This window comes from Oncorhynchus masou, chromosome 2, assembly GCF_036934945.1.
Source record: "Oncorhynchus masou masou isolate Uvic2021 chromosome 2, UVic_Omas_1.1, whole genome shotgun sequence".
Classification (NCBI taxonomy): domain Eukaryota; kingdom Metazoa; phylum Chordata; class Actinopteri; order Salmoniformes; family Salmonidae; genus Oncorhynchus; species Oncorhynchus masou.
In genome coordinates, this window is record NC_088213.1 from 1,052,595 (window position 1) to 1,076,154 (window position 23,560).

At 42.5% G+C, this 23,560-nt stretch overlaps 1 pseudogene; it reads right to left on the reverse strand.

The window, feature by feature from the left end:
• LOC135554294 (aminopeptidase N-like) overlaps positions 1 to 23,560 on the reverse strand; it is a 121,144-nt pseudogene that overhangs the window by 31,052 nt on the left and 66,532 nt on the right.

Sequence of the window (23,560 nt, forward strand, 5' to 3'; positions counted from 1 at the left end):
ACCCCTCCTTAACCCCAGACTGTACTAACCCCTCCTTAACCCCAGACTATACTAACCCCTCCTTAACCCCAGGCTGTACTAACCCCTCCTTAACCCCAGACTATACTAACCCCTCCTCAACCCCAGACTGTACTAACCCCTCCTTAACCCCAGACTATACTAACCCCTCCTCAACCCCAGACTATACTAACCCCTCCTTAACCCCAGACTATAATAACCCCTCCTTAACCCCAGACTATACTAACCCTCCTTAACCCCAGACTATACTAACCCTCCTTAACCCCAAACTGTACTAACCCCAGACTATACTAACCCCTCCCTTAACCCCAGACTATACTAACCCCTCCTTAACCCCAGACTTTACTAACCCCTCCTTAACCCCAGACTATACTAACCCCTCCTTAACCCCAGACTATACTAACCCCTCCTTAACCCCAGGCTGTACTAACCCCTCCTTAGCCCCATACTGTACTAACCCCAGGCTGTACTAAACCCAGACTATACTAACCCTCCTTAACCCCAGGCTGTACTAACCCCTCCTCAACCCCAGACTGTACTAACCCCTCCTCAACTCCAGACTGTACTAACCCCAGGCTGTACTAACCCCTCCTTAACCCCAGACTATACTAACCCCTCCTTAAGCCCAGACTATACTAACCCCTCCTTAACCCCAGACTGTACTAACCCCTCCTTAACCCCAGACTGTACTAACCCCTCCTTAACCCCAGACTGTACTAACCCCTCCTTAACTCCAGACTGTACTAACCCCTCCTTAACCCCAGACTATAATAACCCCTCCTTAACCCCAGACTATACTAACCCCTCCTCAACCCCAGACTATACTAACCCCTCCTTAACCCCAGACTGTACTAACCCCTCCTTAACCCCAGACTGTACTAACCCCTCCTTAACCCCAGACTATACTAACCCCTCCTTAACCCCAGACTATACTAACCCCAGGCTGTACTAACCCCAGGCTGTACTAACCTGTCCTTAACCCCAGGCTCTACTAACCCCTCCTTAGCCCCATACTGTACTAACCCCAGGCTGTACTAACCCCAGGCTGTACTAACCTGTCCTTAACCCCAGGCTCTACTAACCCCTCCTTAACCCCAGACTTTACTAACCCCTCCTTAACCCTAGACTATACTAACCCCTCCTGAACCCCAGGCTATACTAACCCCAGGCTGTACTAACCCCAGGCTGTACTAACCTGTCCTTAACCCCAGGCTCTACTAACCCCTCCTTAGCCCCATACTGTACTAACCCCAGGCTGTACTAACCCCAGGCTGTACTAACCTGTCCTTAACCCCAGGCTGTACTAACCCCTCCTTAACCCCAGACTTTACTAACCCCTCCTTAACCCCAGGCTGTACTAACCCCAGGCTGTACTAACCTGTCCTTAACCCCAGGCTCTACTAACCCGTCCTTAACCCCAGTATGTACTAACCCCTCCTTAACCCCAGGCTGTTGGGGGTTAACTAACTGCCTTGTTGTTGAGGGTTAACTGCCTTGCTGTTGGGGGTTAACTAACTGCCTTGTTGTTGGGGGTTAACTAACTGCCCTGCTGTGCTTTGGCAAAGTGGGTGGGTTTATATCCTTCCTGTTTGGCCCTGTCCGGGGGTGTCATCGGATGGGGCCACAGTGTCTCCTGACCCCTCCTGTCTCAGCCTCCAGTATTTATACTGCAGTAGTTTATGTGTCGGGGGGCTAGGGTCAGTTGTTATATCTGGAGTACTTCTCCTGTCCTATCCGGTGTCCTGTGTGAATTTAAGTATGCTCTCTCTAATTCTCTCTATCTTTCTCTCTCTCGGAGGACCTGAGCCCTAGGACCATGCCTCAGGACTACCTGACATGATGACTCCTTGCTGTCCCCAGTCCACCTGGCCGTGCTGCTGCTCCAGTTTCAACTGTTCTGCCTGTGATTATTATTATTTGACCATGCTGTTCATTTATGAACATTTGAACATCTTGGCCATGTTCTGTTATAATCTCCACCCGGCACAGCCAGAAGAGGACTGGCCACCCCACATAGCCTGGTTCCTCTCTAGGTTTCTTCCTAGGTTTTGGTCTTTCTAGGGAGTTTTTCCTAGCCACCGTGCTTCTACACCTGCATTGCTTGCTGTTTGGTGTTTTAGGCTGAGTTTCTGTACAGCACTTTGAGATATCAGCCGATGTACGGAGGGCTATATAAATACATTTGATTTGATGCAGGGGGTCAACTGCCTGCCTTGCCGCAGGGGTCAACTGCCTGCCTTGCCGCAGGGGTCAACTGCCTGCCTTGCCGCAGGGGGTCAACTGCCTGCCTTGCCGGGGGTCAACTGCCTGCCTTGCCGCTGGGGGTCAACTGCCTGCCTTGCCGCTGGGGGTCAACTGCCTGCCTTGCCGCTGGGGGTCAACTGCCTGCCTTGCCGCTGGGGTCAACTGCCTGCCTTGCCGCTGGGGGTCAACTGCCTGCCTTGCCGCTGGGGGTCAACTGCCTGCCTTGCCGCTGGGGGTCAACTGCCTGCCTTGCCGCTGGGGGTCAACTGCCTGCCTTGCCGCTGGGGGTCAACTGCCTGCCTTGCCGCTGGGGGTCAACTGCCTGCCTTGCCGCTGGGGGTCAACTGCCTTGTCGCTGGGGGTCAACAGCCTTGTCGCTGGGGGTCAACAGCCTTGTCGCTGGGGGTCAACTGCCTTGTCGTTGGGGGTCAACTGCCTTGTCGTTGGGGGTCAACTGCCTTGTCGTTGGGGGTCAACTGCCTTGTCGTTGGGGGTTAACTGGGCAGAACGGCTCGGGGATTACAAACAGCAACTGGCCCAACGCTCTTAACCTCTATGCTACCTGCAACCCCTGGTCTATGGTAAAACAGCATCACAGAACTGAGCTCAAGAAGAATATTTACTTGTATGGAGAGGGTCTGTCCACTACAGAGTCAGGGTCCAGGAGGAAGTGCTTCTGGGTAATGTGTCCCGTGGCCGTATCTATGGTAACCACTGGGAAGCCCATCTGAAGGATCCAGCGGTTCATGATGTCATGCACTGTGTGAGGTAGACTCATCCCTGGAGTGGTGAGGACTGCCTTTCAGAGGATGGAACACATAACAACACATTAATGATAGAGATTACAACGGCACCATCTCTAGGGTCGTTCAAGACAGATTTAATGATAGAGAGTACAACGGCACCATCTCTAGGGTCGTTTAAGACAGATTTAATGATAGAGAGTACAACGGCACCATCTCTAGGGTCGTTCAAGACAGATTTAATGATAGTGAGTACAACGGCACCATCTCTAGGGTCGTTCAAGACAGATTTAATGATAGAGAGTACAACGGCACCATCTCTAGGGTTGTTTAAGACAGATTTAATGAAGGAGAGTACAACGGCACCATCTCTAGGGTTGTTCAATACAGATTTAATGATAGTGGGTACAACAGCACCATCTCTAGGGTCGTTCAAGACAGATTTAATGATAGAGAGTACAACGGCACCATCTCTAGGGCCGTTCAATACAGATTTAATGATAGAGAGTACAACGGCACCATCTCTAGGGCCGTTCAATACAGATTTAATGAAGGAGAGTACAACGGCACCATCTCTAGGGTCGTTCAGAACCAGTGGTGGGCCGTCAGGCCCAGCAAGGCCTTCTCTGCTGGCCTAAACATCATCAGAATATATATATTTTTAAAATATATTTTCCCACAAATATGTATTAAATTATTCCCCAGAGTAAGAGTTACACTCTTCATTTCATAGCGTTCCTCTTGGTTGCACTGCTTCCAGCCCCAGGTTGAGATTTGGAGGGCTGGTCTTGATGTTGGATATTTTATCCAATCATATTCAGCCATCATGTGTTGCCAGTGGTCTAAAATCTGCCCTCAGAACTTCAGAATCAACAGTGCGGGCGCTTGTAGCTTAAAGTGAATGGAAATTAAAATTTAGTGTCAACCTATCAGATTTAGAGTTGGCTATTGTACGCCTGCTGGCTGGCTCCAGTGTTACACAGGAGCCAGCTAGCAGGCGTAGTGCCTGCACGTCTTTTGATTGGATTACCAACTAGGATACTAGGAAACTGAAATTGATCAACGATTGATCAACGAATTAATTCGCATACTACTAAACTGTTTTTTCAACCCACAATGGCGGAAGGAGAAGATATCGATTTGGTCGAGGATATAATTATAACGCCATTCTCAAGACAAACTTTTCAAGAAAAGTTAGACATTGTCAGGAGAGGTAGACGCCGACGCTACAAAGCCGATGCTACAAAGACAGGCTCCGAGAAGCACTGCAAACTGTACTGCTGGGAATGCCTATTATTTGCAAGTGATCGATTTGGTGTTTGGAGCCACACTGGCTTTGCAAACCTGAGTTGTCTAACCAAGGCAGCAACGAGACACCAAAGTACCTGCTGGGCACCTACAAACAATGGTGCTTTTGAAAACGTTTGGGGACACCCGAGTGGATCTACAGCTCAATGAACAAGCACGCAGGGGAACGAAGCTGCACAATGAAAAGGTATTGTACTCTTCCCCTGCAATTCTCTGAATACAAATTTCAATTTCAAGGTGACGCAACGCCTGGTTATACTGCGTTTCTGTCTAAATGTATCGTGTCTAGAGCCATGGCATCATAATGACGGTAATAAGAGGTGGATTAATTCGGGTGGGACTGTGTAGGAATTCACTGAAGTCCCAGGCCCCAGAACCACGACACGCTACTGTTCAGAACAGATTTAATGATAGAGAGTACAAAGGCACCATCTCTAGGGTCGTTGAAGACAGATTTAATGAAGGAGAGTACAACGGCACCATCTCTAGGGTCGCTGAAGACAGATTTAATGAAGGAGAGTACAACGGCACCATCTCTAGGGTCGTTCAAGACAGATTTAATTATAGAGAGTACAACAGCACCATCTCTAGGGTCGTTCAAGACAGATTTAATGATAGAGAGTACAACGGCACCATCTCTAGGGTCGTTCAAGACAGATTTATTGAAGGAGAGTACAACGGCACCATCTCTAGGGTCATTCAAGACAGATTTAATGATAGAGAGTGCAACGGCACCATCTCTAGGGTCGTTCAAGACAGATTTAATGATAGTGAGTACAACGGCACCATCTCTAGGGTCGTTCAAGACAGATTTCAACCACGGGGGTTTTCCACACAATACCCGATTATATTTAATACTCATTTTAGTAGAAAGCTAATTGTAGATTGAAAATGAGATAGAGAGACAGATCATAGAGAGAATATAGAGGACTATTTATCATACTGTATCCATGGTGAAGATGATCCCAGAGAGGAGAGAGGGAGATCATAGAGATGGTAGACAGATCATAGAGAGAGTATAGAGGTCTATTTATCATACTGTATAAATGGTAGAAAATAGGACTTACTTTCTGAAGATGATCCCAGAGATCTGAATACACTGTGTTGTTGAAGGCAAACTCATTCAGGTATGACTGAGAGAGAGAGGACAGAGAGAAGAAAGAGAGAGAAGAGAGAAGAGAGAGAGAAGAAAGAGAGATGAGAGAGGACAGAGAGTGAGAGAGTGAGAGGACAGAGAGTGAGAGAGTGAGAGAGTGAGAGAGTGAGAGGGGAGAGAGTGATAGAGAGAGGAGAGAGAGGAGAGAGAGGAAAGAGAGGAGAGAGAGTAGAGAGAGTAGAGAGAGAGAGGGGAGAGAGAGAGAGAGGAGAGAGGAGAGAGAGAGAGAGAGAGAGAGAGAGGGAGAGAGAGGAGAGAGAGAGGAGAGAGAGAGGAGAGAGAGTGAGAGAGAGAGGAGAGAGAGTGAGAGAGTAGAGAGAGAGTGTGAGAGGAGAGAGAGTAGAGAGAGAGTGAGAGAGTAGAGAGAGAGAGAGAGAGTGGGAGGAGAGAGGAGAGAGAGAGGAGAGAGAGAGGAGAGAGAGAGGAGAGAGGAGAGAGAGGAGTGAGAGAGGGAGAGAGAGTGAGAGAGTGAGAGGGGAGAGAGAGTGAGAAAGTGAGAGAGGAGAGAGAGTGAGAAGGGAGAGAGAGGATAGAGTGAGAGAGTGAGAGGGAGAGAGGAAAGAGTGAGAGAGTGAGAGGGGAGAGAGGAGAGGAGAGAGAGGAGCGAGAGGAAAGGAGAGAGAGAGCGAGAGAGGAGAGGAGAGAGAGGAGCGAGAGGAAAGGAGAGAGAGGAGAGAGTGGAGAGAGAGTGAGAGAGTGAGAGAGTGAGAGAGTGAGAGGGGAGAGAGAGTGAGAGAGTGAGAGGGAGAGAGGGAGAGAGGGAGAGGAGAGAGAGTGGAGAGTGAGAGGAGAGAGAGTGGAGAGAGAGTGGAAAGAGAGGAGAGAGAGTGGAGAGAGTGAGAGAGAGAGGAGAGAGAGTGAGAGAGAGAGTGAGAGAGAGAGTGAGAGGAGAGAGAGGCGAGAGTGAGAGAGAGTAAGAGGGGAGAGAGAAGTGGTGGAGGTGTCATGATGTCGGTTGATTCACTGCTGTCTCCACCGACCTCATCTGACCCCTGGACAACATACTGTAGACCACCTCTGATGACTTCTGTAACTACTTCTGTAACTACTACTCACAGTGAGTCCTCTGGTTAATATACTGTAACTATACTCACAGTGAGTCCTCTGGTTAATATACTGTGACTATACTCACAGTGAGTCCTCTGGTTAATATACTGTAACTATACTCACAGTGAGTCCTCTGGTTAATATACTGTGACTATACTCACAGTGAGTCCTCTGGTTAATATACTGTAACTATACTCACAGTGAGTCCTATGGTGAATATACTGTAACTACACTCACAGTGAGTCCTCTGCTTAATGCACTGTGACTATACTCACAGTGAGTCCTCTGGTTAATATACTGTGACTATACTCACAGTGAGTCCTCTGGTTAATATACTGTGACTATACTCACAGTGAGTCCTCTGGTTAATATACTGTAACTATACTCACAGTGAGTCCTCTGGTTAATATACTGTAACTATACTCACAGTGAGTCCTCTGGTTAATATACTGTGACTATACTCACAGTGAGTCCTCTGCTTAATGCACTGTGACTATACTCACAGTGAGTCCTCTGGTTAATATACTGTGACTATACTCACAGTGAGTCCTCTGGTGAATATACTCACAGTGAGTCCTCTGGTTAATATACTCACAGTGAGTCCTCTGGTTAATACACTCACAGTGAGTCCTCTGGTTAATACACTCACAGTGAGTCCTCTGGTTAATATACTGTAACTATACTCACAGTGAGTCCTCTAGTTAATATACTGTAACTACACTCACAGTGAGTCCTCTGGTTAATATACTGTAACTATACTCACAGTGAGTCCTCTGGTTAATATACTGTAACTATACTCACAGTGAGTCCTCTGGTTAATATACTGTAACTATACTCACAGTGAGTCCTCTGGTTAATATACTGTAACTACACTCACAGTGAGTCCTCTGGTTAATATACTGTAACTATACTCACAGTGAGTCCTCTGGTTAATATACTGTAACTATACTCACAGTGAGTCCTCTGGTTAATATACTGTAACTATACTCACAGTGAGTCCTCTGGTTAATATACTGTGACTATACTCACAGTGAGTCCTCTGGTTAATACACTAACTATAATCACAGTGAGTCCTCTGGTTAATACACTGTGACTATACTCACAGTGAGTCCTCTGCTTAATACACTGTGACTATACTCACAGTGAGTCCTCTGCTTAATATACTCACAGTGAGTCCTCTGGTTAATATACTGTAACTACACTCACAGTGAGTCCTCTGGTTAATATACTGTGACTATACGCACAGTGAGACCTCTGGTTAATATACTCACAGTGAGTCCTCTGGTTAATATACTGTGACTATACTCACAGTGAGTCCTCTGGTTAATATACTGTAACTATACTCACAGTGAGTCCTCTGGTTAATATACTGTAACTAAACTCACAGTGAGTCCTCTGGTTAATACACTGTAACTACACTCACAGTGAGTCCTCTGGTTAATATACTGTGACTATACTCACAGTGAGTCCTCTGGTTAATATACTGTAACTACACTCACAGTGAGTCCTCTGGTTAATATACTGACTATACTCACAGTGAGTCCTCTGGTTAATATACTCACAGTGAGTCCTCTGGTTAATATACTGTGACTATACTCACAGTGAGTCCTCTGGTTAATATACTGTGACTATACTCACAGTGAGACCTCTGGTTAATATACTCACAGTGAGTCCTCTGGTTAATATACTGTGACTATACTCACAGTGAGTCCTCTGGTTAATATACTGTAACTATACTCACAGTGAGTCCTCTGGTTAATATACTGTAACTACACTCACAGTGAGTCCTCTGGTTAATATACTCACAGTGAGTCCTCTGGTTAATATACTGTAACTACACTCACAGTGAGTCCTCTGGTTAATATTCTCACAGTGAGTCCTCTGGTTAATATACTGTAACTACACTCACAGTGAGTCCTCTGGTTAAAATACTCACAGTGAGTCATCTGGTTAATACACTCACAGTGAGTCCTCTGGTTAATATACTGTAACTACACTCACAGTGAGTCCTCTGGTTAATATACTGTAACTACACTCACAGTGAGTCCTCTGGTTAATATACTCACAGTGAGTCCTCTGGTTAATATACTCACAGTGAGTCCTCTGGTTAATATACTGTAACTATACTCACAGTGAGTCCTCTGGTTAATATACTGTGACTACACTCACAGTGAGTCCTCTGGTTAATATACTGTAACTACACTCACAGTGAGTCCTCTGGTTAATATACTCACAGTGAGTCCTCTGGTTAATACACTCACAGTGAGTCCTCTGGTTAATATACTGTAACTACACTCACAGTGAGTCCTCTGGTTAATACACTCACAGTGAGTCCTCTGGTTAATACACTCACAGTGAGTCCTCTGGTTAATACACTCACAGTGAGTCCTCTGGTTAATATACTCACAGTGAGTCCTCTGGTTAATATACTCACAGTGAGTCCTCTGGTTAATATACTGTAACTATACTCACAGTGAGTCCTCTGGTTAATACACTAACTATAATCACAGTGAGTCCTCTGGTTAATACACTGTGACTATACTCACAGTGAGTCCTCTGGTTAATATACTCACAGTGAGTCCTCTGGTTAATATACTCACAGTGAGTCCTCTGGTTAATATACTGTAACTATACTCACAGTGAGTCCTCTGGTTAATACACTAACTATAATCACAGTGAGTCCTCTGGTTAATACACTGTGACTATACTCACAGTGAGTCCTCTGCTTAATACACTGTGACTATACTCACAGTGAGTCCTCTGCTTAATATACTCACAGTGAGTCCTCTGGTAAATATACTGTGACTATACTCACAGTGAGTCCTCTGGTTAATATACTGTAACTACACTCACAGTGAGTCCTCTGGTTAATATACTGTAACTACACTCACAGTGAGTCCTCTGGTTAATACACTGTAACTACACTCACAGTGAGTCCTCTGGTTAATATACTGACTATACTCACAGTGAGTCCTCTGGTTAATATACTCACAGTGAGTCCTCTGGTTAATATACTGTAACTATACTCACAGTGAGTCCTCTGGTTAATATACTGTGACTATACTCACAGTGAGTCCTCTGGTTAATATACTCACAGTGAGTCCTCTGGTTAATATACTGTGACTATACTCACAGTGAGTCCTCTGGTTAATATACTGTAACTATACTCACAGTGAGTCCTCTGGTTAATATACTGTAACTACACTCACAGTGAGTCCTCTGGTTAATATACTCACAGTGAGTCCTCTGGTTAATATACTGTAACTATACTCACAGTGAGTCCTCTGGTTAATATACTGTAACTACACTCACAGTGAGTCCTCTGGTTAATATACTCACAGTGAGTCCTCTGGTTAATATACTGTGACTATACTCACAGTGAGTCCTCTGGTTAATATACTGTAACTACACTCACAGTGAGTCCTCTGGTTAATATACTCACAGTGAGTCCTCTGGTTAATACACTCACAGTGAGTCCTCTGGTTAATATACTGTAACTACACTCACAGTGAGTCCTCTGGTTAATATACTGTAACTACACTCACAGTGAGTCCTCTGGTTAATATACTGTAACTACACTCACAGTGAGTCCTCTGGTTAATATACTGTGACTATACTCACAGTGAGTCCTCTGGTTAATATACTGTGACTATACTCACAGTGAGACCTCTAGTTAATATACTCACAGTGAGTCCTCTGGTTAATATACTGTGACTATACTCACAGTGAGTCCTCTGGTTAATATACTGTAACTATACTCACAGTGAGTCCTCTGGTTAATATACTGTAACTACACTCACAGTGAGTCCTCTGGTTAATATACTCACAGTGAGTCCTCTGGTTAATATACTGTAACTACACTCACAGTGAGTCCTCTGGTTAATATTCTCACAGTGAGTCCTCTGGTTAATATACTGTAACTACACTCACAGAGTCCTCTGGTTAAAATACTCACAGTGAGTCCTCTGGTTAATACACTCACAGTGAGTCCTCTGGTTAATATACTGTAACTACACTCACAGTGAGTCCTCTGGTTAATATACTGTAACTACACTCACAGTGAGTCCTCTGGTTAATATACTCACAGTGAGTCCTCTGGTTAATATACTCACAGTGAGTCCTCTGGTTAATATACTGTAACTATACTCACAGTGAGTCCTCTGGTTAATATACTGTGACTACACTCACAGTGAGTCCTCTGGTTAATATACTGTAACTACACTCACAGTGAGTCCTCTGGTTAATATACTCACAGTGAGTCCTCTGGTTAATACACTCACAGTGAGTCCTCTGGTTAATATACTGTAACTACACTCACAGTGAGTCCTCTGGTTAATACACTCACAGTGAGTCCTCTGGTTAATACACTCACAGTGAGTCCTCTGGTTAATACACTCACAGTGAGTCCTCTGGTTAATATACTCACAGTGAGTCCTCTGGTTAATATACTCACAGTGAGTCCTCTGGTTAATATACTGTAACTATACTCACAGTGAGTCCTCTGGTTAATACACTAACTATAATCACAGTGAGTCCTCTGGTTAATACACTGTGACTATACTCACAGTGAGTCCTCTGGTTAATATACTCACAGTGAGTCCTCTGGTTAATATACTCACAGTGAGTCCTCTGGTTAATATACTGTAACTATACTCACAGTGAGTCCTCTGGTTAATACACAAACTATAATCACAGTGAGTCCTCTGGTTAATACACTGTGACTATACTCACAGTGAGTCCTCTGCTTAATACACTGTGACTATACTCACAGTGAGTCCTCTGCTTAATATACTCACAGTGAGTCCTCTGGTTAATATACTGTAACTATACTCACAGTGAGTCCTCTGGTTAATATACTGTGACTATACTCACAGTGAGTCCTCTGGTTAATATACTGTAACTACACTCACAGTGAGTCCTCTGGTTAATATACTGTAACTACACTCACAGTGAGTCCTCTGGTTAATACACTGTAACTACACTCACAGTGAGTCCTCTGGTTAATATACTGACTATACTCACAGTGAGTCCTCTGGTTAATATACTCACAGTGAGTCCTCTGGTTAATATACTGTAACTATACTCACAGTGAGTCCTCTGGTTAATATACTGTGACTATACTCACAGTGAGTCCTCTGGTTAATATACTCACAGTGAGTCCTCTGGTTAATATACTGTGACTATACTCACAGTGAGTCCTCTGGTTAATATACTGTAACTATACTCACAGTGAGTCCTCTGGTTAATATACTGTAACTACACTCACAGTGAGTCCTCTGGTTAATATACTCACAGTGAGTCCTCTGGTTAATATACTGTAACTATACTCACAGTGAGTCCTCTGGTTAATATACTGTAACTACACTCACAGTGAGTCCTCTGGTTAATATACTCACAGTGAGTCCTCTGGTTAATATACTGTGACTATACTCACAGTGAGTCCTCTGGTTAATATACTGTAACTACACTCACAGTGAGTCCTCTGGTTAATATACTCACAGTGAGTCCTCTGGTTAATACACTCACAGTGAGTCCTCTGGTTAATATACTGTAACTACACTCACAGTGAGTCCTCTGGTTAATATACTGTAACTACACTCACAGTGAGTCCTCTGGTTAATATACTCACAGTGAGTCCTCTGGTTAATACACTCACAGTGAGTCCTCTGGTTAATATACTGTAACTACACCCACAGTGAGTCCTCTGGTTAATATACTCACAGTGAGTCCTCTGGTTAATACACTCACAGTGAGTCCTCTGGTTAATACACTCACAGTGAGTCCTCTGGTTAATATACTGTAACTACACTCACAGTGAGTCCTCTGGTTAATACACTCACAGTGAGTCCTCTGGTTAATACACTCACAGTGAGTCCTCTGGTTAATACACTCACAGTGAGTCCTCTGGTTAATATACTCACAGTGAGTCCTCTGGTTAATATACTGTAACTATACTCACAGTGAGTCCTCTGGTTAATATACTGTAACTATACTCACAGTGAGTCCTCTGCTTAATATACTCACAGTGAGTCCTCTGGTTAATATACTGTAACTATACTCACAGTGAGTCCTCTGGTTAATATACTGTGACTATACTCACAGTGAGTCCTCTGCTTAATATACTGTAACTATACTCACAGTGAGTCCTCTGCTTAATATACTCACAGTGAGTCCTCTGGTTAATATACTCACAGTGAGTCCTCTGGTTAATATACTCACAGTGAGTCCTCTGGTTAATATACTCACAGTGAGTCCTCTGGTTAATATACTCACAGTGAGTCCTCTGGTTAATATACTCACAGTGAGTCCTCTGGTTAATATACTCACAGTGAGTCCTCTGGTTAATATACTCACAGTGAGTCCTCTGGTTAATATACTCACAGTGAGTCCTCTGGTTAATATACTCACAGTGAGTCCTCTGGTTAATATTCTCACAGTGAGTCCTCTGGTTAATACACTGTAACTACACTCACAGTGAGTCCTCTGGTTAATATACTGACTATACTCACAGTGAGTCCTCTGGTTAATATACTCACAGTGAGTCCTCTGGTTAATATACTGTAACTATACTCACAGTGAGTCCTCTGGTTAATATACTGTGACTATACTCACAGTGAGTCCTCTGGTTAATATACTCACAGTGAGTCCTCTGGTTAATATACTGTGACTATACTCACAGTGAGTCCTCTGGTTAATATACTGTAACTATACTCACAGTGAGTCCTCTGGTTAATATACTGTAACTACACTCACAGTGAGTCCTCTGGTTAATATACTCACAGTGAGTCCTCTGGTTAATATACTGTAACTATACTCACAGTGAGTCCTCTGGTTAATATACTGTAACTACACTCACAGTGAGTCCTCTGGTTAATATACTCACAGTGAGTCCTCTGGTTAATATACTGTGACTATACTCACAGTGAGTCCTCTGGTTAATATACTGTAACTACACTCACAGTGAGTCCTCTGGTTAATATACTCACAGTGAGTCCTCTGGTTAATACACTCACAGTGAGTCCTCTGGTTAATATACTGTAACTACACTCACAGTGAGTCCTCTGGTTAATATACTGTAACTACACTCACAGTGAGTCCTCTGGTTAATATACTGTGACTATACTCACAGTGAGTCCTCTGGTTAATATACTGTGACTATACTCACAGTGAGACCTCTGGTTAATATACTCACAGTGAGTCCTCTGGTTAATATACTGTGACTATACTCACAGTGAGTCCTCTGGTTAATATACTGTAACTATACTCACAGTGAGTCCTCTGGTTAATATACTGTAACTACACTCACAGTGAGTCCTCTGGTTAATATACTCACAGTGAGTCCTCTGGTTAATATACTGTAACTACACTCACAGTGAGTCCTCTGGTTAATATTCTCACAGTGAGTCCTCTGGTTAATATACTGTAACTACACTCACAGTGAGTCCTCTGGTTAAAATACTCACAGTGAGTCCTCTGGTTAATACACTCACAGTGAGTCCTCTGGTTAATATACTGTAACTACACTCACAGTGAGTCCTCTGGTTAATATACTGTAACTACACTCACAGTGAGTCCTCTGGTTAATATACTCACAGTGAGTCCTCTGGTTAATATACTCACAGTGAGTCCTCTGGTTAATATACTGTAACTATACTCACAGTGAGTCCTCTGGTTAATATACTGTGACTACACTCACAGTGAGTCCTCTGGTTAATATACTGTAACTACACTCACAGTGAGTCCTCTGGTTAATATACTCACAGTGAGTCCTCTGGTTAATACACTCACAGTGAGTCCTCTGGTTAATATACTGTAACTACACTCACAGTGAGTCCTCTGGTTAATACACTCACAGTGAGTCCTCTGGTTAATACACTCACAGTGAGTCCTCTGGTTAATACACTCACAGTGAGTCCTCTGGTTAATATACTCACAGTGAGTCCTCTGGTTAATATATACTCACAGTGAGTCCTCTGGTTAATATACTGTAACTATACTCACAGTGAGTCCTCTGGTTAATACACTAACTATAATCACAGTGAGTCCTCTGGTTAATACACTGTGACTATACTCACAGTGAGTCCTCTGGTTAATATACTCACAGTGAGTCCTCTGGTTAATATACTCACAGTGAGTCCTCTGGTTAATATACTGTAACTATACTCACAGTGAGTCCTCTGGTTAATACACAAACTATAATCACAGTGAGTCCTCTGGTTAATACACTGTGACTATACTCACAGTGAGTCCTCTGCTTAATACACTGTGACTATACTCACAGTGAGTCCTCTGCTTAATATACTCACAGTGAGTCCTCTGGTTAATATACTGTAACTATACTCACAGTGAGTCCTCTGGTTAATATACTGTGACTATACTCACAGTGAGTCCTCTGGTTAATATACTGTAACTACACTCACAGTGAGTCCTCTGGTTAATATACTGTAACTACACTCACAGTGAGTCCTCTGGTTAATACACTGTAACTACACTCACAGTGAGTCCTCTGGTTAATATACTGACTATACTCACAGTGAGTCCTCTGGTTAATATACTCACAGTGAGTCCTCTGGTTAATATACTGTAACTATACTCACAGTGAGTCCTCTGGTTAATATACTGTGACTATACTCACAGTGAGTCCTCTGGTTAATATACTCACAGTGAGTCCTCTGGTTAATATACTGTGACTATACTCACAGTGAGTCCTCTGGTTAATATACTGTAGCTATACTCACAGTGAGTCCTCTGGTTAATATACTGTAACTACACTCACAGTGAGTCCTCTGGTTAATATACTCACAGTGAGTCCTCTGGTTAATATACTGTAACTATACTCACAGTGAGTCCTCTGGTTAATATACTGTAACTACACTCACAGTGAGTCCTCTGGTTAATATACTCACAGTGAGTCCTCTGGTTAATATACTGTGACTATACTCACAGTGAGTCCTCTGGTTAATATACTGTAACTATACTCACAGTGAGTCCTCTGGTTAATATACTGTAACTACACTCACAGTGAGTCCTCTGGTTAATATACTCACAGTGAGTCCTCTGGTTAATATACTGTAACTATACTCACAGTGAGTCCTCTGGTTAATATACTGTAACTACACTCACAGTGAGTCCTCTGGTTAATATACTCACAGTGAGTCCTCTGGTTAATATACTGTGACTATACTCACAGTGAGTCCTCTGGTTAATATACTGTAACTACACTCACAGTGAGTCCTCTGGTTAATATACTCACAGTGAGTCCTCTGGTTAATACACTCACAGTGAGTCCTCTGGTTAATATACTGTAACTACACTCACAGTGAGTCCTCTGGTTAATATACTGTAACTACACTCACAGTGAGTCCTCTGGTTAATATACTGTGACTATACTCACAGTGAGTCCTCTGGTTAATATACTGTGACTATACTCACAGTGAGACCTCTGGTTAATATACTCACAGTGAGTCCTCTGGTTAATATACTGTGACTATACTCACAGTGAGTCCTCTGGTTAATATACTGTAACTATACTCACAGTGAGTCCTCTGGTTAATATACTGTAACTACACTCACAGTGAGTCCTCTGGTTAATATACTCACAGTGAGTCCTCTGGTTAATATACTGTAACTACACTCACAGTGAGTCCTCTGGTTAATATTCTCACAGTGAGTCCTCTGGTTAATATACTGTAACTACACTCACAGTGAGTCCTCTGGTTAAAATACTCACAGTGAGTCCTCTGGTTAATACACTCACAGTGAGTCCTCTGGTTAATACACTCACAGTGAGTCCTCTGGTTAATATACTGTAACTACACTCACAGTGAGTCCTCTGGTTAATATACTGTAACTACACTCACAGTGAGTCCTCTGGTTAATATACTCAGTGAGTCCTCTGGTTAATATACTCACAGTGAGTCCTCTGGTTAATATACTGTAACTATACTCACAGTGAGTCCTCTGGTTAATATACTGTGACTACACTCACAGTGAGTCCTCTGGTTAATATACTGTAACTACACTCACAGTGAGTCCTCTGGTTAATATACTCACAGTGAGTCCTCTGGTTAATACACTCACAGTGAGTCCTCTGGTTAATATACTGTAACTACACTCACAGTGAGTCCTCTGGTTAATACACTCACAGTGAGTCCTCTGGTTAATACACTCACAGTGAGTCCTCTGGTTAATACACTCACAGTGAGTCCTCTGGTTAATATACTCACAGTGAGTCCTCTGGTTAATATACTCACAGTGAGTCCTCTGGTTAATATACTGTAACTATACTCACAGTGAGTCCTCTGGTTAATACACTAACTATAATCACAGTGAGTCCTCTGGTTAATACACTGTGACTATACTCACAGTGAGTCCTCTAGTTAATATACTCACAGTGAGTCCTCTGGTTAATATACTCACAGTGAGTCCTCTGGTTAATATACTGTAACTATACTCACAGTGAGTCCTCTGGTTAATACACAAACTATAATCACAGTGAGTCCTCTGGTTAATACACTGTGACTATACTCACAGTGAGTCCTCTGCTTAATACACTGTGACTATACTCACAGTGAGTCCTCTGCTTAATATACTCACAGTGAGTCCTCTGGTTAATATACTGTAACTATACTCACAGTGAGTCCTCTGGTTAATATACTGTGACTATACTCACAGTGAGTCCTCTGGTTAATATACTGTAACTACACTCACAGTGAGTCCTCTGGTTAATATACTGTAACTACACTCACAGTGAGTCCTCTGGTTAATACACTGTAACTACACTCACAGTGAGTCCTCTGGTTAATATACTGACTATACTCACAGTGAGTCCTCTGGTTAATATACTCACAGTGAGTCCTCTGGTTAATATACTGTAACTATACTCACAGTGAGTCCTCTGGTTAATATACTGTGACTATACTCACAGTGAGTCCTCTGGTTAATATACTCACAGTGAGTCCTCTGGTTAATATACTGTGACTATACTCACAGTGAGTCCTCTGGTTAATATACTGTAGCTATACTCACAGTGAGTCCTCTGGTTAATATACTGTAACTACACTCACAGTGAGTCCTCTGGTTAATATACTCACAGTGAGTCCTCTGGTTAATATACTGTAACTATACTCACAGTGAGTCCTCTGGTTAATATACTGTAACTACACTCACAGTGAGTCCTCTGGTTAATATACTCACAGTGAGTCCTCTGGTTAATATACTGTGACTATACTCACAGTGAGTCCTCTGGTTAATATACTGTAACTACACTCACAGTGAGTCCTCTGGTTAATATACTCACAGTGAGTCCTCTGGTTAATACACTCACAGTGAGTCCTCTGGTTAATATACTGTAACTACACTCACAGTGAGTCCTCTGGTTAATATACTGTAACTACACTCACAGTGAGTCCTCTGGTTAATATACTCACAGTGAGTTCTCTGGTTAATACACTCACAGTGAGTCCTCTGGTTAATATACTGTAACTACACCCACAGTGAGTCCTCTGGTTAATATACTGTGACTATACTCACAGTGAGTCCTCTGGTTAATATACTGTAACTACACTCACAGTGAGTCCTCTGGTTAATATACTCACAGTGAGTCCTCTGGTTAATACACTCACAGTGAGTCCTCTGGTTAATACACTCACAGTGAGTCCTCTGGTTAATATACTGTAACTACACTCACAGTGAGTCCTCTGGTTAATACACTCACAGTGAGTCCTCTGGTTAATACACTCACAGTGAGTCCTCTGGTTAATACACTCACAGTGAGTCCTCTGGTTAATATACTCACAGTGAGTCCTCTGGTTAATATACTCACAGTGAGTCCTCTGGTTAATATACTCACAGTGAGTCCTCTGGTTAATATACTCACAGTGAGTCCTCTGGTTAATATACTCACAGTGAGTCCTCTGGTTAATATACTCACAGTGAGTCCTCTGGTTAATATACTCACAGTGAGTCCTCTGGTTAATATACTCACAGTGAGTCCTCTGGTTAATATTCTCACAGTGAGTCCTCTGGTTAATATACTCACAGTGAGTCCTCTGGTTAATATACTCACAGTGAGTCATCTGGTTAATACACTCACAGTGAGTCCTCTGGTTAATATACTGTGACTATACTCACAGTGAGTCCTCTGGTTAATATACTGTAACTACACTCACAGTGAGTCCTCTGGTTAATACACTGTAACTACACTCACAGTGAGTCCTCTGGTTAATATACTGACTATACTCACAGTGAGTCCTCTGGTTAATATACTCACAGTGAGTCCTCTGGTTAATATACTGTAACTATACTCACAGTGAGTCCTCTGGTTAATATACTGTGACTACACTCACAGTGAGTCCTCTGGTTAATATACTCACAGTGAGTCCTCTGGTTAATACACTCACAGTGAGTCCTCTGGTTAATATACTGTAACTACACTCACAGTGAGTCCTCTGGTTAATATACTGTAACTACACTCACAGTGAGTCCTCTGGTTAATATACTGTGACTATACTCACAGTGAGTCCTCTGGTTAATATACTGTGACTATACTCACAGTGAGAGCTCTGGTTAATATACTCACAGTGAGTCCTCTGGTTAATATACTGTGACTATACTCACAGTGAGTCCTCTGGTTAATATACTGTAACTATACTCACAGTGAGTCCTCTGGTTAATATACTGTAACTACACTCACAGTGAGTCCTCTGGTTAATATACTCACAGTGAGTCCTCTGGTTAATATACTGTAACTACACTCACAGTGAGTCCTCTGGTTAATATTCTCACAGTGAGTCCTCTGGTTAATATACTGTAACTACACTCACAGTGAGTCCTCTGGTTAAAATACTCACAGTGAGTCCTCTGGTTAATACACTCACAGTGAGTCCTCTGGTTAATATACTGTAACTACACTCACAGTGAGTCCTCTGGTTAATATACTGTAACTACACTCACAGTGAGTCCTCTGGTTAATATACTCACAGTGAGTCCTCTGGTTAATATACTCACAGTGAGTCCTCTGGTTAATATACTGTAACTATACTCACAGTGAGTCCTCTGGTTAATATACTGTGACTACACTCACAGTGAGTCCTCTGGTTAATATACTGTAACTACACTCACAGTGAGTCCTCTGGTTAATATACTCACAGTGAGTCCTCTGGTTAATACACTCACAGTGAGTCCTCTGGTTAATATACTGTAACTACACTCACAGTGAGTCCTCTGGTTAATACACTCACAGTGAGTCCTCTGGTTAATACACTCACAGTGAGTCCTCTGGTTAATATACTCACAGTGAGTCCTCTGGTTAATATACTCACAGTGAGTCCTCTGGTTAATATACTGTAACTATACTCACAGTGAGTCCTCTGGTTAATACACTAACTATAATCACAGTGAGTCCTCTGGTTAATACAATGTGACTATACTCACAGTGAGTCCTCTGGTTAATATACTGTAACTATACTCACAGTGAGTCCTCTGGTTAATATACTGTAACTACTACTCACAGTGAGTCCTCTGGTTAATACACTGTAACTACACTCACAGTGAGTCCTCTGGTTAATATACTGACTATACTCACAGTGAGTCCTCTGGTTAATATACTCACACTCACAGTGAGTCCTCTGGTTAATATACTGTAACTATACTCACAGTGAGTCCTCTGGTTAATATACTGTGACTACACTCACAGTGAGTCCTCTGGTTAATATACTCACAGTGAGTCCTCTGGTTAATACACTCACAGTGAGTCCTCTGGTTAATATACTGTAACTACACTCACAGTGAGTCCTCTGGTTAATATACTGTAACTACACTCACAGTGAGTCCTCTGGTTAATATACTGTGACTATACTCACAGTGAGTCCTCTGGTTAATATACTGTGACTATACTCACAGTCAGACCTCTGGTTAATATACTCACAGTGAGTCCTCTGGTTAATATACTGTGACTATACTCACAGTGAGTCCTCTGGTTAATATACTGTAACTATACTCACAGTGAGTCCTCTGGTTAATATACTGTAACTACACTCACAGTGAGTCCTCTGGTTAATATACTCACAGTGAGTCCTCTGGTTAATATACTGTAACTACACTCACAGTGAGTCCTCTGGTTAATATTCTCACAGTGAGTCCTCTGGTTAATATACTGTAACTACACTCACAGTGAGTCCTCTGGTTAAAATACTCACAGTGAGTCCTCTGGTTAATACACTCACAGTGAGTCCTCTGGTTAATATACTGTAACTACACTCACAGTGAGTCCTCTGGTTAATATACTGTAACTACACTCACAGTGAGTCCTCTGGTTAATATACTCACAGTGAGTCCTCTGGTTAATATACTCACAGTGAGTCCTCTGGTTAATATACTGTAACTATACTCACAGTGAGTCCTCTGGTTAATATACTGTGACTACACTCACAGTGAGTCCTCTGGTTAATATACTGTAACTACACTCACAGTGAGTCCTCTGGTTAATATACTCACAGTGAGTCCTCTGGTTAATACACTCACAGTGAGTCCTCTGGTTAATATACTGTAACTACACTCACAGTGAGTCCTCTGGTTAATACACTCACAGTGAGTCCTCTGGTTAATACACTCACAGTGAGTCCTCTGGTTAATACACTCACAGTGAGTCCTCTGGTTAATATACTCACAGTGAGTCCTCTGGTTAATATACTCACAGTGAGTCCTCTGGTTAATATACTGTAACTATACTCACAGTGAGTCCTCTGGTTAATACACTAACTATAATCACAGTGAGTCCTCTGGTTAATACACTGTGACTATACTCACAGTGAGTCCTCTGGTTAATATACTCACAGTGAGTCCTCTGGTTAATATACTCACAGTGAGTCCTCTGGTTAATATACTGTAACTATACTCACAGTGAGTCCTCTGGTTAATACACTAACTATAATCACAGTGAGTCCTCTGGTTAATACACTGTGACTATACTCACAGTGAGTCCTCTGCTTAATACACTGTGACTATACTCACAGTGAGTCCTCTGCTTAATATACTCACAGTGAGTCCTCTGGTTAATATACTGTAACTATACTCACAGTGAGTCCTCTGGTTAATACACTGTGACTATACTCACAGTGAGTCCTCTGGTTAATATACTGTAACTACACTCACAGTGAGTTCTCTGGTTAATACATTGTAACAATACTCACAGTGAGTCCTTTGGTTAATATACTGTAACTATACTCACAGTGAGTCCTCTGGTTAATACATTGTAACTATACTCACACTAAGTCCTCTGGTTAATATACTGTAACTATACTCACAGTGAGTCCTCTGGTTAATATACTGTGACTATACTCACAGTGAGTCCTATGGTTAATATACTGTAACTATACTCACAGTGAGTCCTCTGGTTAATACATTGTAACTATACTCACACTAAGTCCTCTGGTTAATATACTGTAACTATACTCACACTAAGTCCTCTGGTTAATATACTGTGACTATACTCACAGTGAGTCCTCTGGTTAATATACTGTAACTATACTCACAGTGAGTCCTCTGGTTAATATACTGTAACTACACTCACAGTGAGTCCTCTGGTTAATATACTCACAGTGAGTCCTCTGGTTAATATACTGTAACTACACTCACAGTGAGTCCTCTGGTTAATATTCTCACAGTGAGTCCTCTGGTTAATATACTGTAACTACACTCACAGTGAGTCCTCTGGTTAAAATACTCACAGTGAGTCCTCTGGTTAATACACTCACAGTGAGTCCTCTGGTTAATACACTCACAGTGAGTCCTCTGGTTAATATACTGTAACTACACTCACAGTGAGTCCTCTGGTTAATATACTGTAACTACACTCACAGTGAGTCCTCTGGTTAATATACTCACAGTGAGTCCTCTGGTTAATATACTCACAGTGAGTCCTCTGGTTAATATACTGTAACTATACTCACAGTGAGTCCTCTGGTTAATATACTGTGACTACACTCACAGTGAGTCCTCTGGTTAATATACTGTAACTACACTCACAGTGAGTCCTCTGGTTAATATACTCACAGTGAGTCCTCTGGTTAATACACTCACAGTGAGTCCTCTGGTTAATATACTGTAACTACACTCACAGTGAGTCCTCTGGTTAATACACTCACAGTGAGTCCTCTGGTTAATACACTCACAGTGAGTCCTCTGGTTAATATACTCACAGTGAGTCCTCTGGTTAATATACTCACAGTGAGTCCTCTGGTTAATATACTGTAACTATACTCACAGTGAGTCCTCTGGTTAATACACTAACTATAATCACAGTGAGTCCTCTGGTTAATACAATGTGACTATACTCACAGTGAGTCCTCTGGTTAATATACTGTAACTATACTCACAGTGAGTCCTCTGGTTAATATACTGTAACTACTACTCACAGTGAGTCCTCTGGTTAATACACTGTAACTACACTCACAGTGAGTCCTCTGGTTAATATACTGACTATACTCACAGTGAGTCCTCTGGTTAATATACTCACAGTGAGTCCTCTGGTTAATATACTGTAACTATACTCACAGTGAGTCCTCTGGTTAATATACTGTGACTACACTCACAGTGAGTCCTCTGGTTAATATACTCACAGTGAGTCCTCTGGTTAATACACTCACAGTGAGTCCTCTGGTTAATATACTGTAACTACACTCACAGTGAGTCCTCTGGTTAATATACTGTAACTACACTCACAGTGAGTCCTCTGGTTAATATACTGTGACTATACTCACAGTGAGTCCTCTGGTTAATATACTGTGACTATACTCACAGTGAGACCTCTGGTTAATATACTCACAGTGAGTCCTCTGGTTAATATACTGTGACTATACTCACAGTGAGTCCTCTGGTTAATATACTGTAACTATACTCACAGTGAGTCCTCTGGTTAATATACTGTAACTACACTCACAGTGAGTCCTCTGGTTAATATACTCACAGTGAGTCCTCTGGTTAATATACTGTAACTACACTCACAGTGAGTCCTCTGGTTAATATTCTCACAGTGAGTCCTCTG